Consider the following 16561-nt stretch of genomic DNA (forward strand, 5'->3'; position numbering starts at 1 on the left):
CATGCGTATTTGGGTCTCGGTCCAGGGTAAGAATACTTGGGCAGCGGATCAGAGCAGAGGGATGAGACAAAAGGGAGGTCAAACAAAGTCTGAGGTCTAACCCCAAAAGATCAATCCACAGAGCACAGATAACTAAGGCCAACAAGCACCACTGAAAAGAAAGCTAAGACTGGCAGTGTTCTAGGATATATTGCTCAGCTAAATAGCTGGGCAATTACCAGAAACAGGGAAGACCTGCAGAAAGCCAGCACCTCCCAGTATGAGATTGGACGACTGAGCTGTCACTCAAAACACTGACAGATCAGCACACTATAATCACTGAGCAGGGGAATCATGACAGTACCTCCTCTTCAAAGAGGGAGCCATTGGGCCACCTGGTTTCCCAGGAAACCTCTGAAGGATGGTCCTGAATAAACGAAAGGTCTTTAAAGAACAAGCTGGAACCCAGGATCTCTCCGTGGGTCCGTGTCCCTTCCAGTGAACCAGATATTGGAGGGAATTCTGGACCGTTTAAAAATACACAATCCTCTGACCCTCCTACTCTAAACCTCCATCAATGGAAACAGAAGAGGCAGACTTGAAGGCAACAACACTGGAGCAACAAATTTCTTTAACAGCGATCTGTGCAATACATTTGGGAGGTGAAAAGATGAAGGAAGTTTTAGGGTAAGAACGCACTTTGCTTTTTACCTGCTTTCTACCTGCTTTTTCAACTGCAGTGTTTAATGCCAAAATGGATGTGTTCTGCTTTTCAAGCAAAGTCTATGGGAATTTGGTTTTCTAAACCGCACTATGCAGTTCAAACTGCAGCCTTTTTGTTGCAGAACTTTGGTCAAAAACTCAGCTTTGCAGTGCAAAACCCAAATGGCAAAAACAATTGACATGTCAATTGGGTTGGGGTGACGGAATTTGTGACGCACATCCGGCCGCTGTAGCGATCTCGTTGTGTGTGACTCCTAGGAGAGATTTTGGATTGTTGCAAAAACGTCCAAAATCGCTCCTCGTTGACATGGGGGTCCATTCTCAAATATCGCTGCTGTCGCGTGGGCGAAGTTGATCCTCGGCAGCACACATCGCTACGTGTGGCGCCGCAGGAACGAGGAACCTTTCCTTACCTGCCACACGCCAGCAATGAGGAAGGAAGGAGGTGGGCGGGATGTTCGTCCCGCTCATCTCCGCCCCTCCGCTTTGATTGGCCGGCCGCTTAGTGACGTCGCGGTGACGTCGCTGTGATGCCGAACGTCCCTCCCCCTTGAGGGAGGGATTGTTCGGCAGTCACAGCGATGCCGCCGACCAGGTAAGTGCGTGTGATGCTGCCGTAGGGATAATGTTCGTTGCGGCAGCGATCACAAAATATCGGCATAACGATAGGGGCAGGTGCTATCACGCTCGCCATCACTGGCATCGGCTAGCGATGTCGCAGCATGTAAAGCCCGTTTTAGTCTAAAGGTCACCGAATTAACTACCTTCAAAATCTCATATGTTCCAATAAATTTTAGACTCAACTTTGTTCATTGGCACCTTCAGCTTAATATTTTTGGAAGATATCCAAACTTTATCTCCTACTTTGAAGATGGAACCTGCTTAACATTTTTTATTAGCCTTCCATTTTTTATGAAGTTGAGAAACTCCAATATTGTTTTGAACATTCCTCCAGATATCCCTGAGTTTCTGTATGACTACATCTACTCCAAGACACTCAAAACTCATGCTAGAGAATTCACCAAAATGAGGATGAAAACCATAATTACAAAAAGAAGGCGACATTCCAGTGGACTGATAGACCCAACTGTTAAAGGCGAAATCAGCAAGACGTAAATATGAGGACCAATCTTCCTGCTGAGCCACAATGAAACATCTTAAAGGGCACCAATCAGCAGGATTTTCATATATAACTTAAAGCCAGTGCTATACTGGCGCTATTAGGCTGATTCTATACATACTTTTAGTGGTCAGCTCTAATGTTTAGGTTTTGAAACACAAGAAAGTAAAATTTATAAAATCATCCAGCTTGTTGAGTGACAGCAACTGAGGATCAGATAGTCACTGGGGTACCTGTATTTATCCTTATACCCTCCCCCTTTACTTTACTTTATGTTAATCGTATTATACAATCGATTTAGTTTGTGACTAACAGGACCTGTGCTAATGTCATACCCATGTGACCAGAAGGGTCAGGGCCTCAGCCAATAAAGCTGATGCCAGGAAGCAACATTTTTCTGTTGGCTGATGCTCCGCCCTTTCTGTTCACATGGGTATGACATCAACAAAGGTCCTTTTAGTCACAAAGTAAAACGATTGTAAAATAGAATTAGCATAAGTAACAGGGGGAGGGGATAACTATGAATACCCCCCAGCTATTAGCTGATCCTCAGCTGCTGTCACTCAACAAGCTGCTGATTTTATAAACTTTAATTTGTTGTGTTTCAAAACCTAAACATTCTAGCTGACAACTAAAGGTATAGATGTGAAGCCCCGCAGGTGGTGTGTCGGTGTCGGTGCGTTACCTTCAGGGACTCCACGTTGCTGGATCTCCGTCACTGGTAGGAAATCTTCTGTTTTGATCGTGACGCCACTCTCAGTATTGCGGCCAGTAGGGACCGCCACTGCAGGTTGAGGGTCGCCTGGGGCTGATGGTGTGTGCAGTTAGATGTAGTAGCCTCCTGAGAGTGAGGCAAGCCCCAGGGCCCTGTGTAGGTTTGTAGTACCACAAGTCGCAGAATGACCACACAGGCAGGATGTCTTTCAGGGTTTTTTACTCACTTCAGGTGGCAGGGTGAGTAACCCGGGCGTAGCTGAGATGAACCAGGTGGGAACCAGGTATCCTTCAGGCTGACTTTATGAGGGTGACTACTGACTCGCCTTCCTTAGCCCTTGGTGGTTTGGGGTGACCCCGACTTTGAGTCCCTATGGGGGTCACCCAGGGAAGATGCTGCAGCCTCTCTCCCCTTGTTGTTTGCCGTGTGCTTGTTCCCCGGACCAGGCCACTCCAGCCTCTTGCCTCCTATGACCTATGGGCCCTAACTGCGGTTACGTGGCTGCGGCTTTTGTGGTGATGTGGTGTGGGCTTTGAGAGCCCCACACCGGCAGGTTTAGCAGAAGAAAGCTGGATCTATCTTCGCTTCGGGATCTGCCGCCCGGTTGGGCCTGGTGCTCTCTAGCAGTCTCCTTACTTCCCACTCCGTGCACTCTCTAGCTGAAGCTGGCTTTCAGGCAGCACTCCTAGTTGACCGTTCTCCCCCGTCTGTAGCCACTGCGCGGGCGCTGTTAGACAGCAACAGCCCCACAGGTCTGCTCCTCACTGAGCCCTATGGAGTTCTCTGCTCTAACTGACTCACTGCTCCTCCTCTCCTGTTCTTGCCTACGCCACCTAGCAACCAGACTCTCCACCACACCCCTTGAGAGGAGATGGAGGCTCTACCCCCTCCACTATTCCAGTGAAGGTGAAGGCTTGCCCCCTCCTGGGATCCCCAGGGGTCCTCTCATGGGTACATGTGTGAGACCTGATCACTATGCGCCTGTGTTCCACACCCCTGTCAGCCTTCTGGATTACCTGTATTGTACTGTCCCCAGCATGGGTGCAGTACTCAGTGGTGCCTGACCAGGTCAGGGGCGCCACATTCCCCCTTAGTTATCACCAGCACGTCCTCGGGCTGCAAGACAACATTTTAAAATGCATAAAACATTAAAACATGTAAAACATTTTTAAAAGCACCAGGTATCAGACATCACCACCCTCCACCCACAAGTCCGTTAACCCACCCAAAACCCTCTCAGGAGGCAGGTCACCGGTCCTGTTGGCAACCAGGTCTGGGCCATCTACTTCCCCAGACCTTTCCTCCAATCTTCCTCTCCCGTTGGCCACGACTTCAGCCACTTCTGGCAGGATGTAGAGGCGGCTTACATGGGCTGGTGGTTTCAGGGTATACCTGGCCTGGTGGATCCGCGCCGTCAGCCTCTTCTGGCAGGATGCAGAGGCGGCCTCCACAGTTGGTGCTGACCAGGTACCCTCTTTGTGGTGGTGAGCCAAGGCCCCATAAACAGGCGTGCTCTCTGGTCGCAGGTGAGCCAAGGCCCTTTTCTACGGACGGGCCCCCCTGGTTGCAGACGAGCCAAGCCCCTAAACAGGCTGGCCCTGGTGGTGGTGCCACTGGTGTAACTATTTACACTGCGAGAGTTTGTGGCTATAGCAAGTTCATAGCCTTAAAGTTTATTTCTCACAATAGTTTTTGTGGGCGCATTTCTTAAACGTTGCAAACAAAACTTTTCAAAACTTTAACTTCTCTTCTTACTTTACTTTTCTCTACTCCTCCATTTCACCAGGGCGTGGGCATGTAGGGCACCGGCACCTGTGACTTTCTTGCTCTCCGTCGTCGTCCGTGGTTGTTTCATCTGTAGGATCTTTGTCTGTGGTTGTTTCATCTGTAGGATCTTTATCTTTCTTTTCTTGGTCTTCGTCTGTTTCCTTTTCTGCATCTGTTTCTTTATCTCTGTCTTGTCTTTCTTGTCTTTCTTGTCTTTCTTGTCTGGGACATGGTGCTACGTCTAAGGCATAGTAGCCCCTTTCTCCTTGATGCAAGGTGAACTGTACTACGTCTCCAATTTTCAAATTTCTGCCTGAATGTCCTCTGGGCAGGTGGGCTTGAACATCTCTCCGATTCACAAATATGCCCTCTTTTATTCCTCTTACTACAATAAAGCCGTATCCGCTTTTCAAATTGAAGTCCTCTACAACTCCTCTGTAAAGGGGTCCTCTGACCTGGACTCTAGACCTTCTCAGTAATCTTTTCTCCTGCAGGTCTCTGGCTGTGACCTCTCTCTGCTCTGGAGACTGTGGTGTTGGAGGATACTTTGCTCTGCTGCGCCGTGTCTTGCGGGCTGGGTTCATGCCTGCGGGCTCCCAGGTGAGGTCTTTGGGCTGATCTTCATCTGCTGACGGTGTCAAGTCTTCCTCCTCCCAGCGGGAATAGGGCAGCATCTCCGGCTCTGGGTAGGGGTCTGCTGCGGTTGGCGTCGGAGTCAGCTCCTCAGCTTCCTGGCCTCCTCTCCCCCTTAGTTCTTCACTGCACTCTGGTTGTGGCAGTGCTGGGGATGGGCTCTCTTCAGCTGGTCTGGGCGGTGGACTCTCTGGCGCGGCTGCAGGGGTTGCCGGAATCTCCTTGGGGGTATACGGAGGGAGCAAATACCGATCCACCATCTCTTGTGGAAACTGGGCCTCTAGGTCAGCCTTCAGCTTCCAGTATTCGGGGTCCTCTCCTATCAGGGTCTTCCTAGCAGGGACCTATCTGGACTGGGGAGCGGTGTCTGCTCTGGCCTTGCAGGCCGGGGAAAATGATGAGGTAGTCTTCTCTTCTTGGCGGGCCGCGCCTGGCATGGCGGCGGCCTGGTCTTGGCGGGCCGCGCCTGGTATGGCGGCGGCCTGGTCTTGGCGGGCCGCGCCCTGTATGGCGGCGGCCTGAATTGGCGTTTCTGTCGCGGCCGGTTCCTGGCGGGCCGGACTGGACACTGCAGCCGCGGTCTCACTTGGCGTCGCAGCCTCGATGGGGTCCGTGCAGGCTGAGTCGGGCGTCGCGGCAGTGATCGGAGCTTGGCGGGCCGCACCCGGCGGGGCTGCGGCCTGGTTCAGCATATCACTTGCGGCGCGGACGAGCGTCGCTGCTGCGTTGGGGTCTTGGCGGACCGGGTTCAGCAGGGTGGCAGCCTGGGTCAGCGTCACACCTGCAGCACGGATGAGCACTGCCGTGGTGGTCGGAGCCCGGCGGGACAGGCGGGGCATCGCTGCAGCGGCCTGGGCTTGGCGGGCCGCACCTAGCGTGGCTGCGGCCTCACTCAGCGTCGCCGCATCGGGCGCCTCCTCTGGGACCGCGGTCGCAGCAGCTAGGGTCGGGGCTCTTGTTCTAGCCGGGGCAACACCGGACTCACCCATCGGGGTCTGAATCGTCGTCGCCGCTCGATCCGGCAGGCTCCGCGCGGCTCTCTCCTCATAGGTCCGCACCGCCGCAGCCATTTCCAGGAGCTCCGTGCGTTCTTCTCTGAGCCGTCGCCCAATCCCGGCCTCCAGCCGGTCGCAGAAGATGGCAAGCTCCCGGCACCACCAGGCAGCAGTGCCTGGTTCTGGGTATCCGCGTCTGGATTCCATTTCTGCTCTCCGCAGCAGCAGGTTTGTGGCTTCCCTTCTCTCTCGCCGTTTCTGGACGCTTCCGCTTTCTTTGCTGGCAAGCTCCGAACTCTGCAGAGGATCTCTCGGTAGCCACACCTCTTCGTGGGCGGTAACTTCTTCCAGCGCGGGCTGCTGTTGTTTTTCAGCGCGCTTTTCATGGTGGCAATATGGCGGCGCTTCCAATTTTTCAAGCGGACCGCCCAGGCACATGGTCACCTGTCTGAACAGGTCTAGTCCTTATCCTGTTCGTGACGCCAGATGTGAAGCCCCGCAGGTGGTGTGTCGGTGTCGGTGCGTTACCTTCAGGGACTCCACGTTGCTGGATCTCCGTCACTGGTAGGAAATCTTCTGTTTTGATCGTGACGCCACTCTCAGTATTGCGGCCAGTAGGGACCGCCACTGCAGGTTGAGGGTCGCCTGGGGCTGATGGTGTGTGCAGTTAGATGTAGTAGCCTCCTGAGAGTGAGGCAAGCCCCAGGGCCCTGTGTAGGTTTGTAGTACCACAAGTCGCAGAATGACCACACAGGCAGGATGTCTTTCAGGGTTTTTTACTCACTTCAGGTGGCAGGGTGAGTAACCCGGGCGTAGCTGAGATGAACCAGGTGGGAACCAGGTATCCTTCAGGCTGACTTTATGAGGGTGACTACTGACTCGCCTTCCTTAGCCCTTGGTGGTTTGGGGTGACCCCGACTTTGAGTCCCTATGGGGGTCACCCAGGGAAGATGCTGCAGCCTCTCTCCCCTTGTTGTTTGCCGTGTGCTTGTTCCCCGGACCAGGCCACTCCAGCCTCTTGCCTCCTATGACCTATGGGCCCTAACTGCGGTTACGTGGCTGCGGCTTTTGTGGTGATGTGGTGTGGGCTTTGAGAGCCCCACACCGGCAGGTTTAGCAGAAGAAAGCTGGATCTATCTTCGCTTCGGGATCTGCCGCCCGGTTGGGCCTGGTGCTCTCTAGCAGTCTCCTTACTTCCCACTCCGTGCACTCTCTAGCTGAAGCTGGCTTTCAGGCAGCACTCCTAGTTGACCGTTCTCCCCCGTCTGTAGCCACTGCGCGGGCGCTGTTAGACAGCAACAGCCCCACAGGTCTGCTCCTCACTGAGCCCTATGGAGTTCTCTGCTCTAACTGACTCACTGCTCCTCCTCTCCTGTTCTTGCCTACGCCACCTAGCAACCAGACTCTCCACCACACCCCTTGAGAGGAGATGGAGGCTCTACCCCCTCCACTATTCCAGTGAAGGTGAAGGCTTGCCCCCTCCTGGGATCCCCAGGGGTCCTCTCATGGGTACATGTGTGAGACCTGATCACTATGCGCCTGTGTTCCACACCCCTGTCAGCCTTCTGGATTACCTGTATTGTACTGTCCCCAGCATGGGTGCAGTACTCAGTGGTGCCTGACCAGGTCAGGGGCGCCACATATATAGTATCAGCATGATAGTGCCAGTATAGCATTGGCTTTAGGTTATATAGGAAAATCCTGGTGATTGGAGTGCTTTAATTAATGAGCTAGCACAAAAAAAAAAAAGTAAACAAAAAGTTTTGAAAAAATTAAAAAAACAAACAAAAAAACTAAAAGTTCAATTCACTCCCCTTTAGTCCCATTGAAAATTAAAGGGTTAAAAAAATAAAAAATATACACACATTTGGTATCTCCTCGTTCAGAAACGCCCGATCTATCAAAATATAAAATCAATTAAACCCTCAGTCCAGTACACCACTGCGCAACCAGCTCTGTCCTCACCTATTGTACCATCACCCATACCCTGTAGACTGTGAGCCCTCGCGGGCAGGGTCCTCTCTCCTCCTATACCAGTCTGTTTTGTACTGTTAATGATTGTTGGACGTATACCCTCTTTCAGTTGTAAAGCACCATGGAATAAATGGCGCTATAATAATAAATAATAAGAATAATAATAATTAAACTGCGTAGAGGCAAAAAAATTCCAAACGCCAAAACTACATTTTTTGGTCGCATCAAATTTTGAGCACAATGTAATAACAGGCGATCAAAACGTAGTATCTGCACAAAAATGGTACCATTAAAAACGTCAGCTTGAGACGTAAAATATAAGCCATCATTGAGCTTCAGATCCTGAAAAATGAGAACGCTATGGGTCACAGAAAATGGCACAAAACGTGCGCCACTTTTTTTGGACAAACTTCAGAATTTTTTTTAACCCATTAGATAAAAGTAAACCTATACATGTTTGGTGTCTACAAACTCACAAAGACCTGAGGTATCACACCTACACATCATTTTTACTATATAGTGAACACAGTGAATAAAATATCTCAAAAACAATTCTGCATTTGGAATTTCTTTGCAGTTTTCCAGTATACTATATGGTAAAACTAATAGTTTAATTTAAAACTGATTCGGCAACAAACAAGCTTCCACATGGCTATATGGATGGAAAAATAAAAAAGTTACGGCTCTCAGAAGAACGGCAAAAAAATAATCAGAAAGTACAAAATCGGCCGGCCGTGAAGGGGTTAATTAATAAATTGGTGAATGTGGGAGAGTGGGGGAAACTTTATTCAAATAAACTATGTTTTTAACATGTGTTTTTTTAACTGTATATGTACAGGGTTAGTAATGGGAGTTTCTGATAGACGCCTCTCCATTACTAACCCCTGGGCTTGATGACAGCTGTCAATTCACATCTGACTTCAACCTAAAGAAATACCCCAATTTCCAACACACCAGGGCAATCAGCAAAGCGCCAAAATTGGTGCATCTAATAGATGCTCTACCTCTGGGGCAGCTGTGGGATACTATTTTTTGGTTGAGAAGGGCCAAATAACCATGGTACTTGCCCCCTGATACCGTGGCTGATTATTAAAAATAGAGGGGACCTCACACCCTTTTTTTTTTAATTGTTTCTTTAAATAGTTTAAGCAGCGTGAGGTCCACTCTATTTTTGATAACCAGGTAAGATAAAGCAGACAGCTGTAGCTGTCTGTTTTATCTGTGCTGGTTATTAAAAATAGTGGGGACCCCACTTAATTTTATTTTCAATTTATTCACTATCCACGTTTGTTTGCTGGGAGAGTCCTGCTCTTACCCCCATTTTGCTTCCTTTTGCAGCCCCCTAGCCCTTACTACAACCATTTTACAGCACCAAAGTTCAGGTCCACATTGACTTATATGGGGCCTTAAGGTCAAGGGTCAAGTTTGGGTCCTGAACCAAACTTTTAACTAAAGTTTGGCTGAACCTGGTGAACTCTAACATTCAGGGGTCTGCTCATCCCTACGCCTAAAGCTTTTGTTCTTTTTTTTAAGCCATTTTGGTGGTTTTCTTAATGACATTTCAAAGTTTGTAACCACTGATGACATTTTTTGATGTTCTTTTCAGTGTTTTTGTGACATTTTATTTTGCTGGCATCTTCTTGGTGTCTTTTGTATTTTTTCATTGCCTTGTGCAGTATAGAACGTTGGAAATAAACCATAGAATGGTCGGGTCATTCTTTTCGGCATTTTCCAGGCTCTTATTCATGCGAGTTTTGGTGCACACCTGCCAAAAATGTCTTGTGCCCCCTAAAGCGTGCAAGAAAATGCTCTACAAGTCAAACAAACAGCAGATTTTGGTTCTGTGGAATATTTTAACAAAGCCAGTAAAAAATCTGGAAGCAGAAACATGTGGGGCTGGATTCACACATGCAGTTTTTCAGCTCTTTGGTTTCTCCTTTCGACTGTTCTATTTTGGACTTAATTCTAGTTTTGCCTGCACAATCAATATTAAAAATCTGAATCACTGTGTCTTGCTGGGAGCCCCAAATAACTGTATGATTAGAGGAACCTGTAAACTTGAAGAAGAGGAAGACAGCAAATCTTTTCTGATGTGATGGCTTATTGCAGTCCCAAGCGTGGAAGCCTAGGGCACTGCAACTGCTGTCTTTTCCAATAAGGGACTCCTTTGTGTGTCCTGTTTACCTTTTTGTCTCAATTTCTTTGGGGCATTTTATTCGGAGTGTCCCATAGAAATGTAAAGGGATTTGGGAACTTTACAAATAAAACAAATCAGTCCTCCTACAGCTGTGATTAGCCCGGGGCTGTAAAAGAAGCCTCGAGGCTGTCCTACTTGCAGTCATGCAAGATTTATTAACAGATATCAAGCAAAAGAATTGTACCAATCCACGATACATTAAAGTGTGCCAAGAGTATGAGGTGCAGGCAGCCGTACTGGTGATATTAGGTCTGACATCCGTATACCGCGTATTATACCAGTGACCTATATGAAATCAATCATTTATAGAAAACCATGCTAAGAACTCGAAGTGTAAATGGCAGCAAAAGTGTATCAACTAACAGTATATACTGATATTGGGAATATCATCTTGTGTTCAAATCTAGGTGATCATGGCCACAAACAGTGGCTTGAAAAAGTATTCATGCCCTGTGAACCGCCGTATTTTTTCACAATTTATTGAGATTTTATGTGATATACTAATACTATGTAGCAAGTGTTTGTTAAGTGTGACGCCCTGGACTAGCCAGGTAGTCACATACGTAACAACATACACACCCCCCACCCTAGGCAGTTACAACAGTCAATCAAAAATCCTTGTTGCCTCCCTCCAGGGTCTGATGTCCACACCAGGTGGGGTGGAGCCAGGCAGTTGGCCCCACCCACCGAGGAGTTCACAGGCCTGGAGGCGGGAAAAGCAGTCAGATAGAGTTTGGAGGTGAAAGTGAGAGGTCACGTACTGCAAGTGTTTGGGTTGGAGCCCGGGCACTGAGAGCAAGGTTGGCAGACGGTGGTGGCCATCTGCAGAAGTTGGTGGAACTCCGCAGAGCCGTGAGGACCGGGGTCGGGCGTCGGCCCGCCGGTACCGGACCGGGGAACGGAGTGAAGCTAAGCACACAGGCAGGGCCATCGGATTCCGACCAGGCTTGGAGCCGCCGTCAATAGTCAAATCCGAATGGGACAGGAACCCCAGGAGTTTCCCAACTACTAAGTCCCAATTGAAGGCAACCGTCCACCCAGAGAGGATATACAGCCACCGCCACAGGCTAGAGATCCAAGGGCCAGCGCCTGCGGGCACAACGGGCTCCTACAGCACCTATACGCTGGGGAGCGGACTACCGGTGGGCAACCACAGGAGTCAAGAACATTCTCAAAGGTGCAGGGAAAGACAGCCACCATCAGCCGTCCAGGGAGAGCACAACAACAACACTGCAGCCGGCTGCGGGACCCGTCCATCCAGCCGTTTTGGTTTACCTACGACTCTGTCAGTGATTGTCTGAGTGAGTACACCAGTGCCGTCCGGCACCGCGCCACGCAGTCCTTGCACCCCAGCCATCCGGCCTCCCCGTTACACCATCAGGCCCCGGGATCACCAACCCCCCTACCCACGGAGGGGACAACATCTCAGCTGCACCATACCATCTCTCCCGGGATCCCCGTTACCAGGAGCGGTGGTGCCATTATCACCACGACCCGTGGGTGGCGTCACGAACAATCTCCCTAAACATATCATCCCCATTTCACTCACGGGTGAGGAGCGCTGCTCGAGTCCCCGGGTCCGGTCCACCGCTCGAGCCACCGAGCAGCATCAGCAGAAGCCCAGGACCCGAGCATGGCGAGCGCGTCCCCTCCGCCCGCGACATAAGCATATAGGAAATGATACATGGTTCTTCATATATTAATCTAAATATTGTGATGTGCATTTGTATTCAGCCCCCTGAGTCAATACTTTGTAGGACAACGTTTTATTGCAAATATTACTGCAAGTCTTTTGAGGTCTCTACCAGCTTTGCACATCTAGAGGTGACATTTTTGCCCATTCTTCCTTGTGCAATTGTGAGATTAGGTAGAGACATCTGTGAAGAACAATTTCAAATGTTGTCAGAGTCTTAATAGGATTTAGGTCTGGACTATGACCAGACCATTCACACACATGAATATGCTTTGCTCTAAACCATCCATTGTAGCTCAGGCAGGATGTTTAGGGTAGAAGGTGAATCTACCCCAGTCTCAAACTTTTTTGTAGCCTCTATCAAGTTTTCCTCCATGATTGCCTTATATTTAGCTCCATCCATCTTCTCAACAACTCTTACCAGCTTCTCTGTCCCTGCTGAAAAAAACCCTCCCCACAGCATGGTTATGGCACCAACATGTGTGATGGTGGGGATGGTGTTTTCAGAGTGAGTGCAGTGTTAGTTTTCCACCACTTCTGCTTTTCTCCAGTTTGCTTCTGCTAGTTGTGACTAGCTGGATTGTTGCAGTGTTTGTCCTGTGATTGCAAGGGTTAAGCAACACTTGACTGTTTTAGTGGTACAGTGTATGTATTACTTGGTAAACCTATAAAACTATAAATACTGTAGATTCTTTACTAAATCATTTAAGAGCGTTAGGGACCTTCATATCCCCTCAGGTTCAAGAACTGTTTGTTTAGGCCCACTAGTCTGAGGGTTAAATGGTCTTATGGACCACTGGATATTAGGAGCGCTCTGCCTAATCATAAAGGTGAGAGCTCAGGGTGTGCACACTGGCACAGAGCTGCTCTAGGGTAGAGTCCTGGCCACATAGCAATGATGGGTATGTAGCTGCTTGTGCAGGGTAGCCATGGCTGTGTAGAGTGGCACAGGGCGGTATTCGAGGGCGAGGGATTGACTGCAGATGCCCTATTTTACATAGTCAGTGCTCCCTGCCCAGGAGTGCCAATGCTCTCTCCTGCCCACCTCTGCTGCCTTGGCAGCCTCGGTGCAGTACTGCAGTCCCCAGGTCCCTCCTGTCCCTCTGTCAGCACCCCGCGCCCCGTGCGTCAGGAATCCCAATATTTCTTCCCTTGGCTCCCGAGGCACACGCATGCACAGTAGGGCTCTTGGGAGTGCGCTTAGGGCACGGCCACGCTGCTCTCCATTTTCTTAATGGGCCAGCACGACTTAAACACGGAATTGCTTCCTGACCCTCTTCTATGTACAGTATATATAAGGCATCTTCCCCCATTGGGAGGTGCCTGTTCAACGTGTCCCCATTGCTTGTTAGCCCATGCTAGTTGTCAGGCCCCGTGCTCTTTCTCACACTCCATGCTGTTCTGAGACGCTGTCTCCATTTTGCCTAGTAGTGTCAATGAAGCCGCCAGTGTCCAGTGTGTATTTGCCAGATCCGCAATCACGCTCAGCCAACATTGTTCACACCTTGTGTCTCTGGCCACCCTCGAGATTCACCTATCTTGCCTTCTGTCTCCTTTGCTTCATTGCCACAAACCACCCACTGTAAGTGACCTTCACAACTGACTATATGTCTGTCACATTTGCTCACTAGACCTTCACTGACACTTTCTAGAATGAACTGTCACCTTCCCTATCTTCTGACCCAGGGTGGGCTACTCCCAACACTTAACTCTTTCTGGTCCTGTAGTCCAACAACTTCCTTACTAAACATCCTAATCTAAATACTATACATTACACCATCAACATTACATATCACAGGAACACATCACAATTCACATAATACAATATTTACAAAAGATCCAAGACCTTATTCACACTACAATACATGACAAGACAATAACACTATTAGTGTTGGGGTAGGAACGCGACCACCATAGTCCACCACTCTTACATCTGTGATAGGCTACAGCGCTTAATCCATTACTGCATTGACAACATGAAAATAAAATATCATCAATGTGAAAAAACAGCAGGAAAATGTCGCTGCTGAGTGTAAGATGGCTGCTTGGAAAAATACATATTTCCAAGCTAAACTTGTATATGGGTCTCGTAGAAATGTGGCTGCAGATGTTTGTCCTCTTCAGACGACTTAAGGGCCCAGTGATGATGGGGAGAAACAATCATTGACAACTCTGTGTTCCTACAGCTGATCCTTTCGCCATTCCATAGAGAACACAGAAATATTCAGAGAAGACAACCTTTCTTACGCCTGGTGGAGTTGGGGGGATAGTTGTCGTCTGGACAATTATCTGATGTGTGTGGGGCCTGTACTTGAATACGAATGAACTGCAATGCAAGGCCTAGTGCATGGAGAAGAATAAAAGACAACAATACTTTTAATATATATATATATGTATATACAGTGCCTACAAGTAGTATTCAACCCCCTGCAGATTTAGCAGGTTTGATAAGATGCAAATAAGTTAGAGCCTGCAAACTTCAAACAAGAGCAGGATTTATTAACAGATGCATAAATCTTACAAACCAACAAGTTATGTTGCTCAGTTAAATTTTAATAAATTTTCAACATAAAAGTGTGGGTCAATTATTATTCAACCCCTAGGTTTAATATTTTGTGGAATAACCCTTGTTTGCAATTACAGCTAATAATCGTCTTTTATAAGACCTGATCAGGTCGGCACAGGGCTCTGGAGTTATGTTGGCCCACTCCTCCATGCAGATCTTCTCCAAGTTATCTAGGTTCTTTGGGTGTCTCATGTGGACTTTAATCTTGAGCTCCTTCCACAAGTTTTCATTTGGGTTAAGGTCAGGAGACTGACTAGGCCACTGCAACACCTTGATTTTTTCCCTCTTGAACCAGACCTTGGTTTTCTTGGCTGTGTGCTTTGGGTCGTTGTCTTGTTGGAAGATGAAATGACGACCCATCTTAAGATCCTTGATGGAGGAGCGGAGGTTCTTGTCCAAAATCTCCAGGTAGGCCGTGCTAGCCATCTTCCCATGGATGCGGACCAGATGGCCAGGCACCTTTGGCTGAGAAACAGCCCCACAGCATGATGCTGCCACCACCATGCTTTACTATAGGGATGGTATTCTTGAGGTCGTATGCAGTGCCATCCAGTCTCCAAACGTCACGTGTGTGGTTGGCACCAAAGATCTCGATCTTGGTCTCATCAGACCAGAGAACCTTGAACCAGTCTGTCTCAGAGTCCTCCAAGTGATCATGAGCAAACTGTAGACGAGCCTTGACATGACGCTTTGAAAGTAAAGGTACCTTACGGGCTCGTCTGGAACGGAGACCATTGCGGTGGAGTACGTTACTTATGGTATTGACTGAAACCAATGTCCCCACTGCCATGAGATCTTCCCGGAGCTCCTTCCTTGTTGTCCTTGGGTTAGCCTTGACTCTTCGGACAAGCCTGGCCTCGGCACGGGAGGAAACTTTCAAAGGCTGTCCAGGCCGTGGAAGGCTAACAGTAGTTCCATAAGCCTTCCACTTCCGGATGATGCTCCCAACAGTGGAGACAGGTAGGCCCAACTCCTTGGAAAGGGTTTTGTACCCCTTGCCAGCCTTGTGACCTTCCACGATCTTGTCTCTGATGGCCTTGCAATGCTCCTTTGTCTTTCCTATGTTGACCAAGTATGAGTGCTGTTCACAAGTTTGGGGAGGGTCTTAATTAGTCAGAAAAGGCTGGAAAAGAGATAATTAATCCAAAAATGGGAAGCTCATTGTTCTTTGTGCCTGAAATACTTCTTAATACTTTAGGGGAACCAAACAGAATTCTGGTGGTTTGAGGGGTTGAATAATAAATGACCCTCTGAATAAACCTTTCTCAATTTAAAAAAAAAAATAAAAAAGAAATAACATTCTTTTTTGCTGCAGTGCATTTCACACTTCCAGACTGATCTACAGTCCAAATGTCACAATGCCAAGTTAATTCCGAATGTGTAAACCTGCTAAATCTGCAGGGGGTTGAATACTATAGAAATATGTCAATGTAGAAAGAATGCTACAACACTATTGATTGTACACTGTGCACAGGCAGAAATATGCCAATCAATGGTGTTGCAGCATTCTTTCTACATTGGCATATTTCTGCCAATGCACTGTGCACAAAGAAAGCTACCACACCACTGATTGGCATCTTTCTACCTAAACACAGTATACAATCAGTGGTGTGGTAGCTTTCTTTGTACACTGTGTATAGACATAAAGATGCCAAAAAAAGCTACCACACCACTGATTGCCATTTCTGCCTATGCACAGTGCACAATGAAAGCTACCACACCACTGATTCACAGCTTTCTACCTATGCACAGTGTACAAAAAATGTTACCACACCACTGATTGGCATTTCTGCCTATGCACAGTGTACAAAGTATGCTACCATACCAGTGATCTGCATCTTTCTGCCTATTCACAGTGTATAGAGACCGCTACCACACCACTTATTCACATCTGTCTGCTTATGCACAGTGTACAAAGAAAGCTGCCACACCACTAATTAGTATTTTTGTGCCTATACACAGTTGTCACGCTCCCCGGGTCCCGACGTCGTTTCTCACTCACCGCTCCTGTCCCCGGGTCCCCTGCCTCCAGCCACACGTCCTCCTCGGCACCGCTCCCTGCTCTGGCCTCCGGCACCCGGGCGTCACGCATGTGCATTAGGGCGCGCGCGCGGTCACTGACTTCCTCTTAAAGGCCCTGCACTCCCTAACAGGATATTGCATCAGTCAGGGTCAGGTATATTAGGAGCTCCCTGCCTG

The 16561-nt window shown here is 48.7% G+C and overlaps 1 protein-coding gene across 2 annotated transcripts in view; it reads left to right on the plus strand.

Annotated features, from left to right (window-relative positions):
* Positions 1 to 16561, plus strand: part of ODAD1 (outer dynein arm docking complex subunit 1) — a 288275-nt gene that overhangs the window by 244047 nt on the left and 27667 nt on the right. The window lies entirely within an intron of this gene.

This window comes from Anomaloglossus baeobatrachus, chromosome 11 (assembly GCF_048569485.1).
Source record: "Anomaloglossus baeobatrachus isolate aAnoBae1 chromosome 11, aAnoBae1.hap1, whole genome shotgun sequence".
Classification (NCBI taxonomy): Eukaryota; Metazoa; Chordata; class Amphibia; order Anura; family Aromobatidae; genus Anomaloglossus; species Anomaloglossus baeobatrachus.